A 17,500-nucleotide genomic window follows, 5' to 3' on the forward strand; every position below is an offset into this window, starting at 1 on the left:
GCCGAATGCCGCCGAGCGGCATTTGGCTCGGCTGTTCTGCTCGGTCCCTCAGAGGCACCGAGCAGAACAGAAAAAGAGTAGAATGAGATCCTAATAGGTTGGACTTGATGGACTAATGTCTTTATTCAACCTCAAATACTATGTAACTATGTAACTATGTGAATAGCCCGTACAGCACCCCCTCGGTTCTCCTGAACCGAAGGGGTCCTGGGGCCGAAGCCAGCCGAAGGATCGGCCGAAGCTACGGCCAGATCCTTCGGCAGCTTTGTGAATAGACCCCATAGTATTTACTATGCTGCTTGGCCCCATAACAGTGGTGAGAATGCCATGGGAATGGCATTTGGCCAGTGTATAGCTAGGTGGAATTGTTTGAAAAAATCCTCCCCTTAATGTCAGTTTTTGCAAGACAGTAGAATATGTCAACATGACCAACAGCTACAGTAAAAAATACATGTTAGACATAGCAATATGGTCTTAAAAAGCATGTTTCTTCATATTGCATCTCCAGCTTATTGTTTGGGGTTTTATGCTGTGGCAATTTATGTTTTGCTGTTAATAATATTATTTTGCATTTTATTGTTAATGTCAAACAAGTATTACTTTGTAGACAGCATGCAGGAGTTTTACCTTCTTCCTTTGCTGCATACTTGCTAATTTGCTGCTGGGAGGTGTGGTGGACAGTGGCAACATTAAGGTAATGCCTTTCAACAAGCAAATTGTGACCATGCTGGTTCTTAGGACCCCCAATCAAGTATGTTCATGCTACCCCATTCTTGAAATGTTTATAAAATCCAACTCTCTGAAAAAGACAATGAATTGTATTTGGATTACTGAATCCAGGTTTTTTTTCTGCACACCTTCACAGTGATCTGTCCATATAGAAAGATTTAGGACTGAGATTTGAGGATTGTGTTTCTCTCTTTAACTTCATTAACATACAATGCACAAGCCAGGGTTGTAATCATTTAACGCTTTGTTAGGACAAGCAGTGTTCAGATCTAATTTACAAATTATAATGAACAAACCCCTCAACCCCTCCTAACATTACAAAGAAGGAGAAGCAAGTAGAATGTTTAACCCTTAAGCAGCCAAGAAATCCTAACCAAAGTAAAAGCAATTTAAACTGCAAGATGCATTTTATGATTTTTTTTTAGCTTATGCTATGTGAATGGGAGCATCTTACAAATATAAAATAGGTGTTATCCCAATTTGGCGTTGAAAGTTGAAAATCACTTTAAGCTAACTGTGTATCCACTGAGGAACCCAAGAGTTAAGTCCTAGCTTGTGCAACTTTTTTTATCATGGATGAGCTCACTGTGTGGAACTATGAGGGTTATTCACTTACCTGCTGAAGGATCTAGCCATAGCTTCAGTTTATCCTTCGGCTTGGTTTGGCCGCCGGAGCCATTCTGTTCAGTCAAACCGAAGGACCGCTGTATGGGCTATTCACTATAGCTCAGCTGAGCCAAACGCATATACTTTGGCTTGACTGAGCCAAAGTGACAGCCGAAGCGGGGTGGCCTGTGAAAGGCCGCCCGTTTGCCCCACAAATGACAGCTGGGCAGAGCCAGCCATGATCTCACAGCTCACTCCGCCCAGTTGTAATGACAGGTCAGTGTTCCCAAATGACGTGGATACACTGATCTGTCATTAAACAATAACAACTGGGCAGAGCCCCAGAGCCAGCCGTGATGTCTCGGCCAGCTCCGCCCAGTTCTTATTCATTGGCCGGGACCTGCTAGAAGACTCTGGCAGGTGACTGCCAATATGAAACAGTTGGGCAGAGCTAGCAGTGATTGGGGTTTTTTTCTTTTTTTTATTTCTTTTTCTTTTCTTTAATATATATATATTTTTAATCTTCCTATTTTTTTTATCATTTTGTAAATCATTTTGCATTTTTTTTTACATTCTTTGCACTTATTTCCTATTCTGCTTGGTACCACGGAGGGCATCGGGTTCTTTTCATTATTTTTTATTTTGCCGAGCCATTGTCGTCATGAGCAACGCTGGATGTCGTGATTTACCCTGGATTACGTCAGTGGATCAATTTTTGGGATTTTTTTTTACAATAAAGGACTTGTCAAAAATCCTTTGTTGCTGTTTTTTTAATTAAATGATTTTTTCAAAAGTCTGGACTTTTTATTTAACTTTTACTTTAACCATTTAGTGAATGGGTAGGGGTACAAGTACCCCTTACTCATTCACAAGGGGGAGCACATCTGGGTGCCCCTTTATTAAGGGGTACCTTGATGTAAATAAGCCCCCCTGCTCGCATCCCCACAACCACGACCCTGGACAAGCACCCTCCCAGTGCTGAGGGCATGTGGCCTTGTATGTTAAGATCAAGGATCTGGTGGGGAATTTAAGGGGGGACTCCACATTTCCCCCCCCACATTTTTGGGGGTGGGGTTCCTCCTTAAAATTCCTACCAGACCTTAAGGGCCTGGTATGACTTTGAGGGGGAACCCCCACACACTTTTTTTTTTTTAGTTTTAACTTGGGGTCCCTCCTAAAATTCCTACCAGACCTGAAGGGCCTGGTATGACTTTTGGGGGGGGGGGGACTTCACACATTTTTTATGTTTATGAGGGGGACCCCACGTTGGGTTTTTTTCCTTTTCCTTACATTTTTTTATTATTTTCTTAACTTTTTTATTTTTATTTTTTTACATTTATTTAAATAAGTTTTAAACTTTTTTTAATTTGTTTACATTTTCTCTATTCTGCTCGCTACCTTGGAGGTAGCAAGCAGAATACCCGAGCCACATGCTGAGCATGTTCAGCTGCCTAAAGGCAGCCAAAGCCAGATGATATGTGGCTGATTTTAGCCGATGTATGGTTGAAATCAGCCATATTGACTGAGCTGAAGTGAATAGCCGAACGTCACTTGGCTCAGTTCACTTCGGCTCAGTTATTCACTCGGCTGCCTTCGTCAGCTTAGTGAGTAACCCTCTATGTCAAATACTTTGCTGAAGTCAAGATAGGCTATGTCCACAGTAGCAAACTAATCTAAAATATGTGTGACATAGTCAAAAAATTCAACCAGATTAGGCTGACATGATCTACCCTCAGAGTCCTGCAATGAGCTTCTCTCACTCTGTAAGCAAAATAAGAGGCATTAATTGCTCCTCCCTCCTGTGATCATTCACGTGTTCCAGTGGGTGGGCTAAAATATCATAGTGCATCCTCACATGGGAAAAGGAGAGGCAGTGCATTGCATGCTGGAAGTTGATGGCCTAGATGTGTCACCAGATTAGTTCATTTGTTTAACTTCTCAACGTTCGGCCCATCCTGAATTAATTACATGGCGCAGGTGACAACAACTTTTAGGGAAAGGCATTGCTTGCCTACAGGAAGGTGGTTTGAATGCTAAAAAAAATTCTAAATAGCACAATGATTCAGAAACTACTTTGGTACATGTGATGTACAATAATGTTTGCTACAAAGGTAAACTAAACCTTAAGTGTATTGCATCATAGTAGTCTGTCTCAATTGATACAAAAAAATGATGAGTACATTCTAAAAGCTTTAAGTATAATATTTCCAGTAGAGAGTATCCAGATTTAATATTTTTAATGGAAGGATTAACAGTTATAATGTGGAACTGAACAATGAACGTTGTTATTTAAAGATGTTAAATTGTGTAAATCCACTAGAGGGCAATAGTAAAAAATGTGTTCATGGATTCATTTAAATGTGAGACTGTTTGACCACAACAGTAAAATAGAATTTAGTAACAATGCAGTTGTAGATATAAAACTTTTCTGTTTACTACATGTTACAATTGCAATCAATGAATCAAAGAAAATGCATTTATTTTAAATGCCTTACATTTTGTGAATGATGAATAACAGTAAAGGAAAAAAAAACTACATTGAGGTCTTATAAATTCCAAAACTGAATAAAGAAATAGAACACAATAATGTAACATTCATTCTACCTGGTTTATTACATTTGTGACTAGAGATGCGTTCACATTAACAAGGTGGGGGGGAGAATAAATAAAATATAGCAGAGTGCTAATGGTATCTTTTACTGGAAGAAAATAAATTTAATGTAAACAGAGAAAACATCTATGTATTAAATTTGTCATTTTTTTGTGCTGATTGCTGAAACTGAAGAATGTAACACATATAAGATGAAATGCATCTCACTTGAACCAGCTCATTGGTAAGTGTGAATGATTTGCTGGCTGTCAGTGGAGCCGGTTTCAGTCCTACTTTGATTCAAAGTTAATTAATTCTAGTCTGTAGATATTATATGTTAGACATATGTTGCTGGGTCTGCAGTTAGCAGAGATTGCTCTACTGAACTTAGTAAACGTTGGTCAAATATCAAACATTGCTGGTTCTCTGTATATGCCATGGCTTCTTTTTAGGTCTAATCCATGACTGTAATGAATTGTCTGCCTGGTGCTACAGCAAAATGAAAAGAAGAGAGCAAAGAAATATGTATAACACTAAAAAAAGTATTGTAAATTGAATGCTTAAAAGCTTTATAGAATCATTCCTATGGTTTTGTGTTGATTAGACCAAAGTAGAGGGTTTTAGAGTTAGCAATTAATATGCTCAGTATTAGAAATTAAACTGGACCCTTTCCCTCAATTCTATTTAGGGTAAAAATAGGTTGTTATGGAAATACACAGACCGTAGTGGGGAATATTGTGGAAATTCATTGGTGGAATGGAAATTGCAATATCTATAAAATGTATAGATTTTGGATAAACCTTGTATAATAATTATTACATAAATAGATACAGTGGGCAGAAATAATAATAATAATTTGAAATTATTAGAAACATTTTGTTATTTCATTAGAACTGATATGAGGTGATATGTGCAGTGATACATTCATGTGTTATGTTAGTCAGGGAATCAAACACATACATGTCTTCTTAAATCATTTTTTATCCAGGCTTGTATTAATGAGACAGCCTGTTTTTAATATTGTTTAGTCACAGTAATGCTTTAGCAAATAATATCCTAAACATGTTTGGAAATAAATTACTTGGTGGGACAGCTGAGAGCAGAATTCAATTAACAGTTTTATTTAGTTTTTTTTTGCGGCATTACAAAGGATATATATATATATATACACACATATAAGGAATGCACTGATATAATTTTTTCCAGACCAAGTACAAGTATAGATACTTGTCCTCACAGATGCCAATTACTGATACCTTTTTATTTATTGTCATGTAACAGTTTTTCTAAAACAATGCAGACTAATGATTTCAGGACAGTTGTGTAGTGCCAGAGCCAGGTCCCAGCTGCAACCGCTGGTAGTTCTCAAACATGTTCTCAGTTTAGAGCATGTTTCATATATAATACTTCAAATGTCCACTCATGTGCTGGGAAGGAGTTGGTTAAAAAGCAGGAATTTTTCTTTGACCATGACTCGATGATTGAAGTGAACACATTTTCACTGGGCTTTGTGAACTTTCTACCTTTTAGGCCTGGTTTACACCTGAGTGTTTTTACGTGCGGATCTATGAGTGCGAAAACGCATAATACACAAATTTCCATTCAAGTTAATGGCAACTGTTCACACCTTAGCATTCCACAGTGCATAGAAAAATGCAAAAAGATGCAGGAACTATTTTGAGGCGGATCCCGTGCGGTTTTGGTCCCATAGAATTGTATTGAAACTGCATGTGTACATGTGCATGCGTGTTTTTACGTGTTTTTATTAACGATAACCGTGTGATTTATGCAGCATGGAGAGAGAACCATTCCCTGTCACACAGGACACTGGGATCAAGATGGAGGACTCAACACTGAACCCCATGTCTACTGAGAACTTCAGACTAGTCCAGGTCTGTCTCTATGATCAGAGGCATGCTGCAAACTAAAAGAGCAAGGGTAGTCACAGGAGTGCCTGGTGGAGCATTGGTGCACAAATATGGAGCGGCTGGGACATTTTTTCCCCATCAATTAACCCCTTCATGACTGAGGCCTTTTTTTCATTTTTTTTTGCACCCATGTTATATTCCACATTTTAGGCCTGAAAATTACTTAAAACCCCCACACATTATATATTTTCTGAATGCCAAGACCCTATACAATATAATGGTGGTAGTTGCAAATTTTTATGTTGCGCAATATTACTCTTATTAACCAAAACACAACAAAATACCAATTTTTTAAATAAAATATAAAAGATGAGGTTACAACGAGTAAAACGATATCCAACATGCCCAGTTTACAAATTGCGTGCAATCAGTCACGAAGGGGTTAAAGATGCCAAAGGTAATGTGTGCTTGTCAATTCTTGTTTCATGTTTCTTGTTTCTGAGAATCTGCATAGTTGTGACTACGGTTGCCACGGCATACTGAATAGAGGGATTCATACTCAACAATGCAACACGATCTTGTAAGAAATGCTCTGCTCAAAAACAGGAACTTAGGTCATGGCTGTTTCTGCTTCTCATTGGCCATCTGTACATCTCTATGCAAGGAGAAATGCACATTAACTGTTTACAATTTTTAAAATAAAAAACACACATATTCACACCAAAAAAAAAAGCTGCAAACGCCTAGGTGTGAACCTAGCCTTACTAAATAAAAATCATTGGGTCAGAAACTGACTGAAACTGACCCACACTGATCTCTACTCTTTTCTAAAGAATTTCTTTACCTGTTCAGCCATTCCTTGGAGTAGTTTGGTGTCACAGAAAAACACTGGACATGAGATGAGAAAGTCGTGTTTTAAGACCTGCTAAAACCTATCCCAAGCTAGCAGAAATATTTACTTTTCAGGGGTTTCAATCTATTTACTGGGGATGTTCAGATACCAAGTACCGTACTCGGTACAAGTATATGTACAGATACTTTTCCAGCTGCAAGACTAGGCTGGAGAAAAATTCAAACGTTAGGAGGCAGCTGTTATTTATAAGGAGCATACGGAGCTCCTTGGATTTGTGCATCCCTGTATTAATGTATGATTTTTTTTCTATAAATATATATAAGGGATGCACCGATACCATTTTTTACTACTTTTTTAGTACTGATACTTGTCCAAGTACTCACAGATACTAGTACTGATACATTTTTGTTTGTTGTCATGTGACAGTTTTTCTAAAACAATACAGACTAATGATTTCAGGACAGTGGTGGAGCACCAGAGCCAGGTCCCAGCTGCAACCACTGTAACTCTGGTAGTTCTCATGAAAATGCCAAGTATCTGCACTGGTATCTGAACTGGTATCTGAACATCCATACTATTTACACTTACCAGTATATCACTACTATAGGTCTGATCTACACCTAAAGTCAATATCTGTGTGCAGATGTAGAGGCACTGTGACTGATTTACCAAATATGAATCTTTACACATTTTATTGTGCCAGAATTCTTAAATACTTTAGTAAATTAGCTTCACTGGTTGCCTATTCAGCCAATTAGAGCCCCTCCGTGTACACTGATGTCTATTACAACTCAGACCTGCAGTTAATTTCCATCCTCAGCAAAAAATATTTCAAACATTCAAAAAGCACAAACTGTCTTTTAGTTATTCCATAAAGTGAAGGAAATCAATGTATTTTCTTTAGTTTGAAATTATAGAGTAACATAAGAGAGTCTGTCACAATTAATCTATAGGTCATGTCACATTTTTGGTGTTTTTGCTATGTCCATTATGCATGAAAGTGCCTTGACAATTTAATCAGGGCATCACCAACACTGCTGTCAAGAATGAAGTGTTCTATGTTACCTCATGCATATGTGATCTCCTCTATATCAGCTAGACTCTGCAACAGGTCAGGTAGAACAGAGGAAGAGGAAGGGCCTTTGGTCATGTCTTTAGCAATCCACTAAAAACCTTTACAATACATGGAATATGTCCAGCTTTTATTAAACAGAGCCAGCAATGGAGAATTGGGTGCTAACTTTGCCATTTGCAGATGTTCATGCAGAACTAACACAAAAGGGTCATAGGTAGCCAAGTGAATGACCGACCCAAAGTGAAGTGAGTTCGGCTATTCACTTCAGGCTGGTACGGCTGATTTCAGCCGTATATCGTTTTTTATGGGTGCACAGACACTTTTTCTATCAGACATGTCTTCTTTCAGGCCATTACTGCCTCTTGTTCTTCTGTTGCTAGAATGCAGAGGGGTATTGACACCTAGCATCCTTCCTTGCTAGGACATAGGTGGCTATTGCTGCCTGACATCCTTCATTGCTAGGATGCAGGCGGCCATTGCGATTGTATGCATAAAATGTTACACAAACGTTAGATGCCAATGGCATTTGGACAACAATGCTGAATCTTGCTACCAGCAGGATTCTGTCTTGTACATTGTAAATTCAGTATGCCGTTGTGCATGCACCCTTATAAATTATTGAGTGTGAAAAAGTGTCAGCTTGGGAGGTTGCTGTTGATATGTCATTGTACATTGTAATATTTATGGTGTTATTGCCACTGAATAATTTTCATGACATACACTATGAGCTAGACCAAAAGGGAGAGATCCTCATTTCTGTTAAAAGCAATGGACCATCAAAATTTCACAAAATTATTTTCATATTCCCCTATTCTATATTTATGTCTACAAGTTTGCTAATGATTTATGATTGCCAGTGTTGCAGTTAATCAGTCTGGAACATTCAAGGCAATGATAAAGAACATCTGTCAGTAAATGTGCGCTGTTATCTATTGTAAATAGTATTACTTTTATTGGTGACAGTAAAGTGTTAACTATTATTTTACAAGGTAATAGTGTGGACAGTGGCGTAACTAGAACCTTTACGGCCCCGGTGCAAGAATCCATGAAGGACATGACTTGGTTCATCTTGCCTGGATAAAATACACGCTTTACAGTTCTGCTTTGGTTAGGTGACCATGGTGGTTGATTTGCTATAATCTCCCTTTGTTTTAAATTAGCAGCAAAGATAGAGAAACAAAACGTATTGTCACAGTGATACATTTTAGTGTCTAACCAAAAACATTAAAGGCAAAGCCCACCTTTTACAAAAAAAATTATAAATGCACGCACATTAATAAAAGAGAAAAATGTAAATGTATTGATTTTTTTTTGCTTTGGAGACTACAAATCATTGAACCTGTGGTCAGTGAATGGGTGCAATGCTCTGACTCAGCAGACTATTCCTACAGCCCCTGTCCATACTAAGGTACGGACTTTCAGTTATAGGGACGGGAGGGTCTGTCGATGCATCACAATTGCAGTAATGTCACCACGCTTGTACTCCATTCAGAACTCAGTCCCTCTGCCACAGTAGTCTCACCATTCACAGATCTTGCCATAGGATCTGGGAATAGATGATGAGGCTGTGTGGGGTTCACATGCACAGTCGTGTCAATTTCAGATATATAAAGTAAGGAGGAGCAGATCAAAATTCACAGCTAGAAGCAGATCACACTTCAAAAGCTAAATTCACCTTTCTGACCATGTTTCATGTTACACCCATGTTCAGGGTATAACATGACACATGGCCAGATTGCAACCCCCCACTTACCTTAATCGTGGGGTCCTTCTCCTGTAGGCTGCTGGTTCTTTTTTTTTGTATCGTTGCGTGGCTGTGTGTGGCCCCCACACAGCCATGTCATGCATGCACAGGAGGAGAACTGTAGAGGATCTCAGGAGGGCTGTGCAGGGTGTCAGTAGGGCTGTGTGGGGTCTCAAGAGAGCTGTACAAGTTCTCAGGTGGGCAATGGAGGGTATCAGGAGGGCTGTCGGGGGTCTAAGGAGGGTTCCTTTTTGCTCTGTTATATGAAGTATTTAAGGGCTGCACCAGAGGCAGGTAGATTGGCCATTGGAAGATGAGCACTGCAGATGTGAGTGCCCACACACTCTGCACAAGGGACCTGCAGCTCACTGCTGTCCGGGAAAACTTTGCAGGCTGTTAGTGCTCACACTGAGCTACAGGTGCTGCTGCCACTGACATCTTGTGGCCAGGCTCAGTGTGTGGGGGTGGAGGAGGCAGGCAGTGTGTAAGGGGTGAAGGAAGTGGTGTTGGGTGGGGAGCATTTGTGAAGGCGGTGTCAGGGGCTTGTTGCGCAGCATATTTATTAGTGATAGGCTTCATTATGTGTGTGTGATCAGTGTTCATCCTGGTTGCTTTATCTGATGAGCAGATGACTGAGAGACACACAAACGCACACAAACGGCACATAACGGCTGACAGGTATGGCCAGCACACACTACAGAGAACAGGGGTCGGGCCACTTCACAAATACTCCTCTTGCAGTCCACACACTGGCCAAGAGGACTTACTGTGAGGCACATGGCATGTGACGGCTGACATGTATGTCCAGCACACAGCAGACAACAGGGGTGGGGACAGCTTACAAATGCTCCTCCTAGACTCCACACACTGGCTGGGGCAACTTACTGTGCGGCACATGCCACAGGTGACAGGTACAGCCAGCGCACGCAGAAGAGAGCAGGGAGCAGGGGCGGGGCTTAGATCACACTATAGCAGCAGCAGCATCAATCCGCTGTATACATCTATGACAGGCTGTTTATCTGCAAGGCCAGTGACATAATTTTATCTCCCCACCACCCTGGGGCCCTCAGGTGGCTGATTGGGCTGCTTTACACTTGTGCCGGCCCTTGCTGTCAGTGCCAACCCATTCAGCTGTGGTCAGGACATTTCCTGACCCACAGCTGCATATAAACAAAGAGGTGGGAAGCTGTTGACATTTTAGAACTTATATAGGCACATGGCCATCTTAGTAAATTCCATTGTCCAAATATGGCAACCCAGATAGCAAGCAATTGAGCTGGAAGTTTGAAAATGACTTGTTAAACTATTGCAGACTTGCCAAGCTTCACAATTTTGTTGCACAATTACAGCAAATCTGCATTGCAAGTCTCCAGACCAGCGAGCTTGCAGAGCTCTTTCTAAGACCCGCAGGACTCTTGCTGTAGACTTGCCGAGCAAATTTGCTACAAATTCAAAAAGTGTCAACTAGAACTTGTGCTGCAGGTGTTCTGCAAGTCTACAACTTGCCAGGAATGTGTGCAGCAAGTTAACAAAATTACAATTTCACCCTGCCACAAGTTTGTAGCAAGTTATCCTTGCTATCTGGGAATGGGACCATATAAGGTGAATGTTATCACCAGAATCAAAACCCTTTGTTTACGTGTAGCTGTGGATTGGGGAATCCCTTTCCAGGTTCGGAAAACTTCAAGTTGGGACCGGACCTGAATTAATCCATACTGTCAACAACAGACATGCGTTTTAAATCTGACCATTTTTTGTTACCCACTTGGAAAATGTTGAAACGGGGGTGGCACTGTGTTTCGAGCAACTTCCCCATTTTCTCCACACAGTTTGGGGTTTGTTAAACCTTACTATCATCACTTTATCACACAGTGTTTCAAAACACTAATTCATATTAAAGAGGCACTTTACCTATATCTTTAAAATGGTAGCAAAGGCACTTTTATGAATGTTTAGTAAAAGCCTACAAACACATACTTCTAGATAATTTCCGGCTTTTTTTTCTTTGCATACCTTATTTTTCTTTTTCTCCCCATTCTTCTCACAGTGACAATTTTACCTAAGGACAAATTAAAATATCTTCTTTTACTTCCTGGACCACACACATAATTTCAGGCAAGGAAAATGCCTTTCCCTGAGATCTTGTGAGATTACAAATGAGAATTCCCAGCAATGCACTGCTCATGTTACCTTCCCAGAATGCAATGTTTGGGCACATTACATCACAAATGCCAAAGAGGACCAGGTAATGGAAAAACAATAATGGTAAGTACAAGAAAAATATGTTTGTTTAACTAATGTAAGATGAACTCATATCAGCATGCAGAGGTGATTTTTAGTGAAAGGGGGTAAAGGTTCACTTTAAATCTTCTGCATCAATATTCCAAACAGTAATTCATATAAAATAGTTTGCAATGAAGCTGAACTCCAGGCACTCAGCTATGTACACAGTTGAAATACCTATATAGGAGAAATTTTATCTGCCATAAGATTTGTATTTCTGTCTAGTTAGTCGTGCCAGACAGCACAGCCAGGGTGGAGACCTGACTTTTCTCTACTGCACATGAAAATACACATTCCAGTCCCCCTCTTGGACAGTAAAGCAGCAGTGGAAGACTAAAGAACTATTCCCACGACTCTCTCTTGTATTACTACAAACATGTCAAAATGTTTTAAACTGAATGTGCATAAATCACATATCAGCGGTTTTTGGCATAGCCTGAAGTTAATCCGTTTATTACACCCTTTTTATAGTATGGCCAAAATTCTCTACTGCTGTCAGTCTCTTGTAACTCTAGCAGAGCAAAAAATAAGCAAATAGTGCAATTTTGGCAATTTGTTTAATATGAAAATAAAGGTGATAAAGTGTAATTGTGTATAATATATTAAACAACACCTTTAATGGTCGCCTTCCTTTAAACACCTAATACCAGTACTAAAACATTTTAAAATGCTGAACTTTATATATTAAGGACATTATCAGTTCTTTATATTACCCCAATTTTCCCAAGGATAACTGTGTGCCTAGCAGCATTATGTATTTGCAGCTAAAATACATGAAATGAATAATAAATAACAAGAGATAGCAATTATTTTTTTCCTTTGACTGTACCCCATGCTGAGATACTAAATAAACTTTTAGCATTGTTTCAAAATCTTTTTAAAGGGCATTTACTGCAAATAGCTGATTGCTGTTGCTTAATTACATCTGCATGTCATGTTTCTCGTTTAAAAGCAGTTTTTTTCAAGTTGTCTTTTCTTGAATCTCCTTTCTACACCACGCAATTAATCTAATTGTACATAAAGAGAAAACACTGAATACAATTCTAATTAAAAACAAAAGTCTTGTCATCAAAAAATTGCAGGACCGAGAAAACATCAGTACAATATGCTATTTAGATTTCTTTCGAGGAGTGTACCAATGCTGCAGTCTTACTAACTCCACCTTTTTATTATCTCTTGTCAGGCAGTCATGCATTTAGATAGGTTGGGAATTACTAATACTTATTAATTTGCATCCTAATTCTTGGTTAGGGTGACAGCAAATAAAAAAAAATGTAACTTCTCTTCCAAAGTTTAATGTCTGTACTTTGTCTCTAATAAAAATTGAGTGATTTATTAATTATATGGGTTTTACCACGTGCTAGCTATGGTTGCTTACGATTATACCCATATTTTATCTGTTGGTTCCATCCAGAACAATTAACTTAGCAGCTACATTACAATCACAAGACGACTTCTATCTACCAATTAAGATACGATTGTTTATCTCTATGGGGTCTATTCACTCAGCTGCCATAGGCAGCTGAGTGAATGACCGACCTAAAGCGAAGTGAGCCGAACGCTGTTCGGCTATTCACTTCAGGCTGGTACGGCTGATTTCAGCCGTATATCGACTGAAATCAGCCGTACATCAGGTGGCTTCGAGTCGGCCGAACATGCTCAGCATGTTCGGCCAACCTGAAGTGCAGAAGGAGTTCGACTCAGCCGATCCAACATCTGGATCGGCTGAGCCGAACCTCCGGCAGGCTACTCGCTGCTGTTCGGTCTATTCTCATAGATGCCGAACAGCAGTGAGTGAATAGCCGGCACGGCTGTTCTGCTCGTTCTCTCTGTGGGATCGAGCAGAACAGAAAAACAGTTAAAAAAGTAGAAAAATAAAAATAGAAAACAATTGTGCGGAGCTAGCAATGACAGCTAGCTCAGTAAAACTCTTTTTTGTTGTGATGTGATTGAGCAGAGCCTCCACTTTTTTTCGATAACAGAACAATATATCTATTAAACACCACTGCCTTCTCCTAATTGGGCCTTGTGGATAATGAGTGCAGTCCTAAATAGGACAATATATTTTATGTGCCACATAATGAGCAACACTCTACAGTATTATCCTTTCATTAATAGGGAATGTTTTTAACCTATCACACAAACTTGGGGTCACAGAATCACGTTCTTCTATTTGCAGGTGGTTTCTATGCTTATACATTTTTAAGAGGGGATTTCCAATAATGCCATGCAAATAGGCTGATAGCAATGCTAAACACATAGAAAGCACATTGCTTTGCAGAATATCGATTGTGTGGATTTCAAAACAGCCTCATGAGCTATTAAATCCACAAAATCTTAAATATTTTAAATATTGAAGAAAAAAAGGCTGTACAAAGCCCAACCATCGCTGCCATCCCTAAATCTAAAAGTTAACTTTACACTGTTTATGGCTTTAATTAAATGACCCTTTCATATCCTTTCATTGTGAAAACTACTACATAGGGTAATGAAAGACTTAAAACAAACTCACAGCTGTAATAGCTTGTTTTGTATTTTATCTGCCAGAATTTCTCTTTAGCCTGGTAGTGAGCCAGGTTCCAATAAAGCTACCCATCACCTCTGTATGGATGTACAGTGGCACCTTGCCTCCCATCAACATCTCCCTCTACAAAGTCACCTGGATCCTTGATGAGACTAAAGGTGCCCATACACTGCCCAATTCTCGTATGAGAATCGCGGGAAATCCCGCGATCGTATGAGACTCGAGCAGTGTGAACGAAGACGTGCGGCCGTTTCTACTGTACGGTCGCACGTCTTTTGTCTAAGGAGCATGCTAGAAAACCAGCCATCCTTGCAATTCCCTCAGTACACTGCCTGGCCTGTTTATATCAGTGCCATAAAGTGCTTTTGGCCAGAGTTTGCAGCCTGGAGCTGAGTGGGCAGGATGTGCCTCAGGCTTGCTCATAAAAAAAAAAATCGGTAGTGTGAGACAGACCCTGTCTTGGGGATGCTGTGTATCACTTGTTATAGGAACAGTGGTATTGGAGGCAATGAACACTGCTTTGCAGCAAGCTGGCTGAGGAGTGTACAGGATAAATTGCTAGCATTGCGAGGTAGTGATTTCTTGTTAGCATGACAGCCCATGGTTTGCCTAGTGTATCCTTCCTTTTTGAATCAAACATTCAGTTATCCTTTTATGACTCAGGTGCTTGTCACGAAGCAGCCGAAGGATCTAGCCGTAGCTTCGGCCGATCCATCGGCTAGCTTCGGCCCCAGGACCCCTTCAGTTCAATAGAACCGGCTCCATGTCAGAATAAAGAAAAAAAAGAAAAAGCAGTGTTTCTCTCCTTGGCAGCCGGGAGCGGGAGACTCCCAGAGCGCACGGGAGAGTTTTTTTTTTCGTTTTTTTTTTACGGCAGCAGAATCAGCCAATAGAAAACTACTGGGCGGAGCTAGCTGTCATTGCTAGCTCCGCACAATCGTTTTCCATTTAAAAAAAAAAAACGTTTTAAACTATTTTTCTGTTCGGCTCACTTCACTTCAGGTCGGTCTTTCACTCGGCTGCCTACGGCAGCTTAGTGAATAGACCGCTTAGTCTTCTCATTGATATTCTGAGAATTGGTGTTCTTTTTATGTCTTTGATGGATTCTTGACATACAGTGTTTGCCTCTGGAAATAGGAATGTGGGCAATTAAAAAAACTGTAAATTGTCCTGCACATTACGGGATGTTTGAAGCAAGCTACGCTTCAGTTTACGTTACTTTTGCTTATATATCCACCCTCTGTGATTTACCATTCTCTGAACCAACAATGCTGTAATACACAATATAACTACAGATCTGGTTGTCTTTCTAAACCAGACAGCTATGTGATTTGCCTAAAATATATAGGTTAAACATAATTGTAACCATGAATGTCATAGTAAGCTAATACTGTGTATCACAGTTATGTAATTGCTGTGACTGTCCCTTGAGAAAGGGAAACATAGCAGCTATCATTATGTATTTATGAAATATGATTAACAATCTGAAATGGTTAATAGCCCCCACTCTGCCTCTTAAATGAATTGTTTTGGTGAGCCTATACAAAAGCAAATGAATAAGACCAACACAGAATACTTAAAGATTATTCTTCCCTTTTCACAGCTAAATTAATTACCTTAAAGTTCTAGTATTATTCTGGAATGAAGCATCAATTAAATAACAAGGCATAAGAGTGATTAGCAAGTAAAACATGTTTATAAAGCTGTTTACTTTCTTCTGATAAAATATGTATCTAGAGACATGACTAAATAGGCTAGGCAATTTTCAAGGCATGTTGAATTTGTATAGTAAATGAATATAGCTTTGGATAATTACTGACATCGTTCCAGATGCTCTAAGTAAACAAATGCTAGCAGATTGATTTCCATCAAGATTATTTATGTAGTAAAAAGTGTTGAAGTTTATAGCAAACCTCGAGTCAATTCAGCCCTTGCAGTTTTTCAGTTAATGTCTACCCAGTAATTTCACCTGGAAATTATCCTAAATAACAGACTGTGGCTCTCATGGAGTGAAGTACTGCAGCGGGCACCTCCGTTTTCCCCTGCCACCACACTGGTGGTGCATTTTACTACACAGACTCTGCTCTGGTGCTCTCTGCATGCAGAAATCACTTGACCTTTGTGCAGATACGGAGTTGATTGGGAAGAGCTATATATCATATTACACTGATATTTGTATATGTACTGTATATATATATATATATATAATTTTGTGAATTTCCAAGAAAGGAAGTCTTTATTTATAAGGCCTTATTCACATGGATGGGCAAACCCGTAAGGTGTGCATGTCTATGCATAGGCTTGCTTCCGGGAGGGACGGGTGCAGGCTGTAATTGCTTTCAGCCACCTATACATTCCTATGACAGGACGCGGCTGCATGTAGCTACACGCTGACCCGAACCTGCACATTTGTATAGGTCCTGGTGCATGTACTTGTGCACAGACTGTCTGCATCCAACTGCACACACCTGAAATTGCATGTGCAGCTTCAGGCCGGCGTGTAGCCACTTGCAGCCATGTCCTGTCACAGGAATGTACAGGTGACCACACGCAATTACAGGCTGCACCTATTTCTGCTAGGAGCAGGTCTCTGCATGGGCGTGTAGGCCAAACAAATCTGCATGCTGTGTGAATTAGGTCTAAGTCCTAAGTCACACCTAGACAACTGCGTTTTCATGCATATTATCCCTTGTTTTAGTCTAGCATTTTTGCATGTTTTTTGCATGTTTTTGCATGTGTCTGACATGTGTATGTTAAGTTGCGCTTTTAAGCTGGCAGATTGTGACACATTAATGTAAAACGACAAAAGCACTTGTGTCGCACATTTCCAGGCATTTCCATGCAAGACTATGGGGCCAAAAACATAGAAATCTGCAGAAATTGTAATTTTGTTTTCCAGTGACAGACTTTTTTTGCAGGCAACAAAACTCTCAGTTGTGAACAAGGGCCATATAAAACAATGGAGTTGCTCGTGTTGAGCATTTTGTTGCTCCAAGATTTGAGCTACAAAATGCCTAGGTGTGAATGGGGACTTAGGGGTCTATTCACTAAGCTGCCGTAGGCAGCCAAATGAATGACCGACCTAAAGCGAAGTGAGTCGAACACTGTTCGGCATCGGCTGAAATCAGCCATACATCGGCTTGCTTCGTGTGGCTTCGGGTCGGCCGAACATGCTCAGGCCGACCCGAAGTGCAGAAGGAGTTCGACTCAGCTGATCCAACATCTGGA

This window comes from Nanorana parkeri, unplaced genomic scaffold (genome assembly GCF_000935625.1).
Source record: "Nanorana parkeri isolate BGI_ZX_2015 unplaced genomic scaffold, ASM93562v1 scaffold640, whole genome shotgun sequence".
Taxonomy (NCBI): Eukaryota; Metazoa; Chordata; class Amphibia; order Anura; family Dicroglossidae; genus Nanorana; species Nanorana parkeri.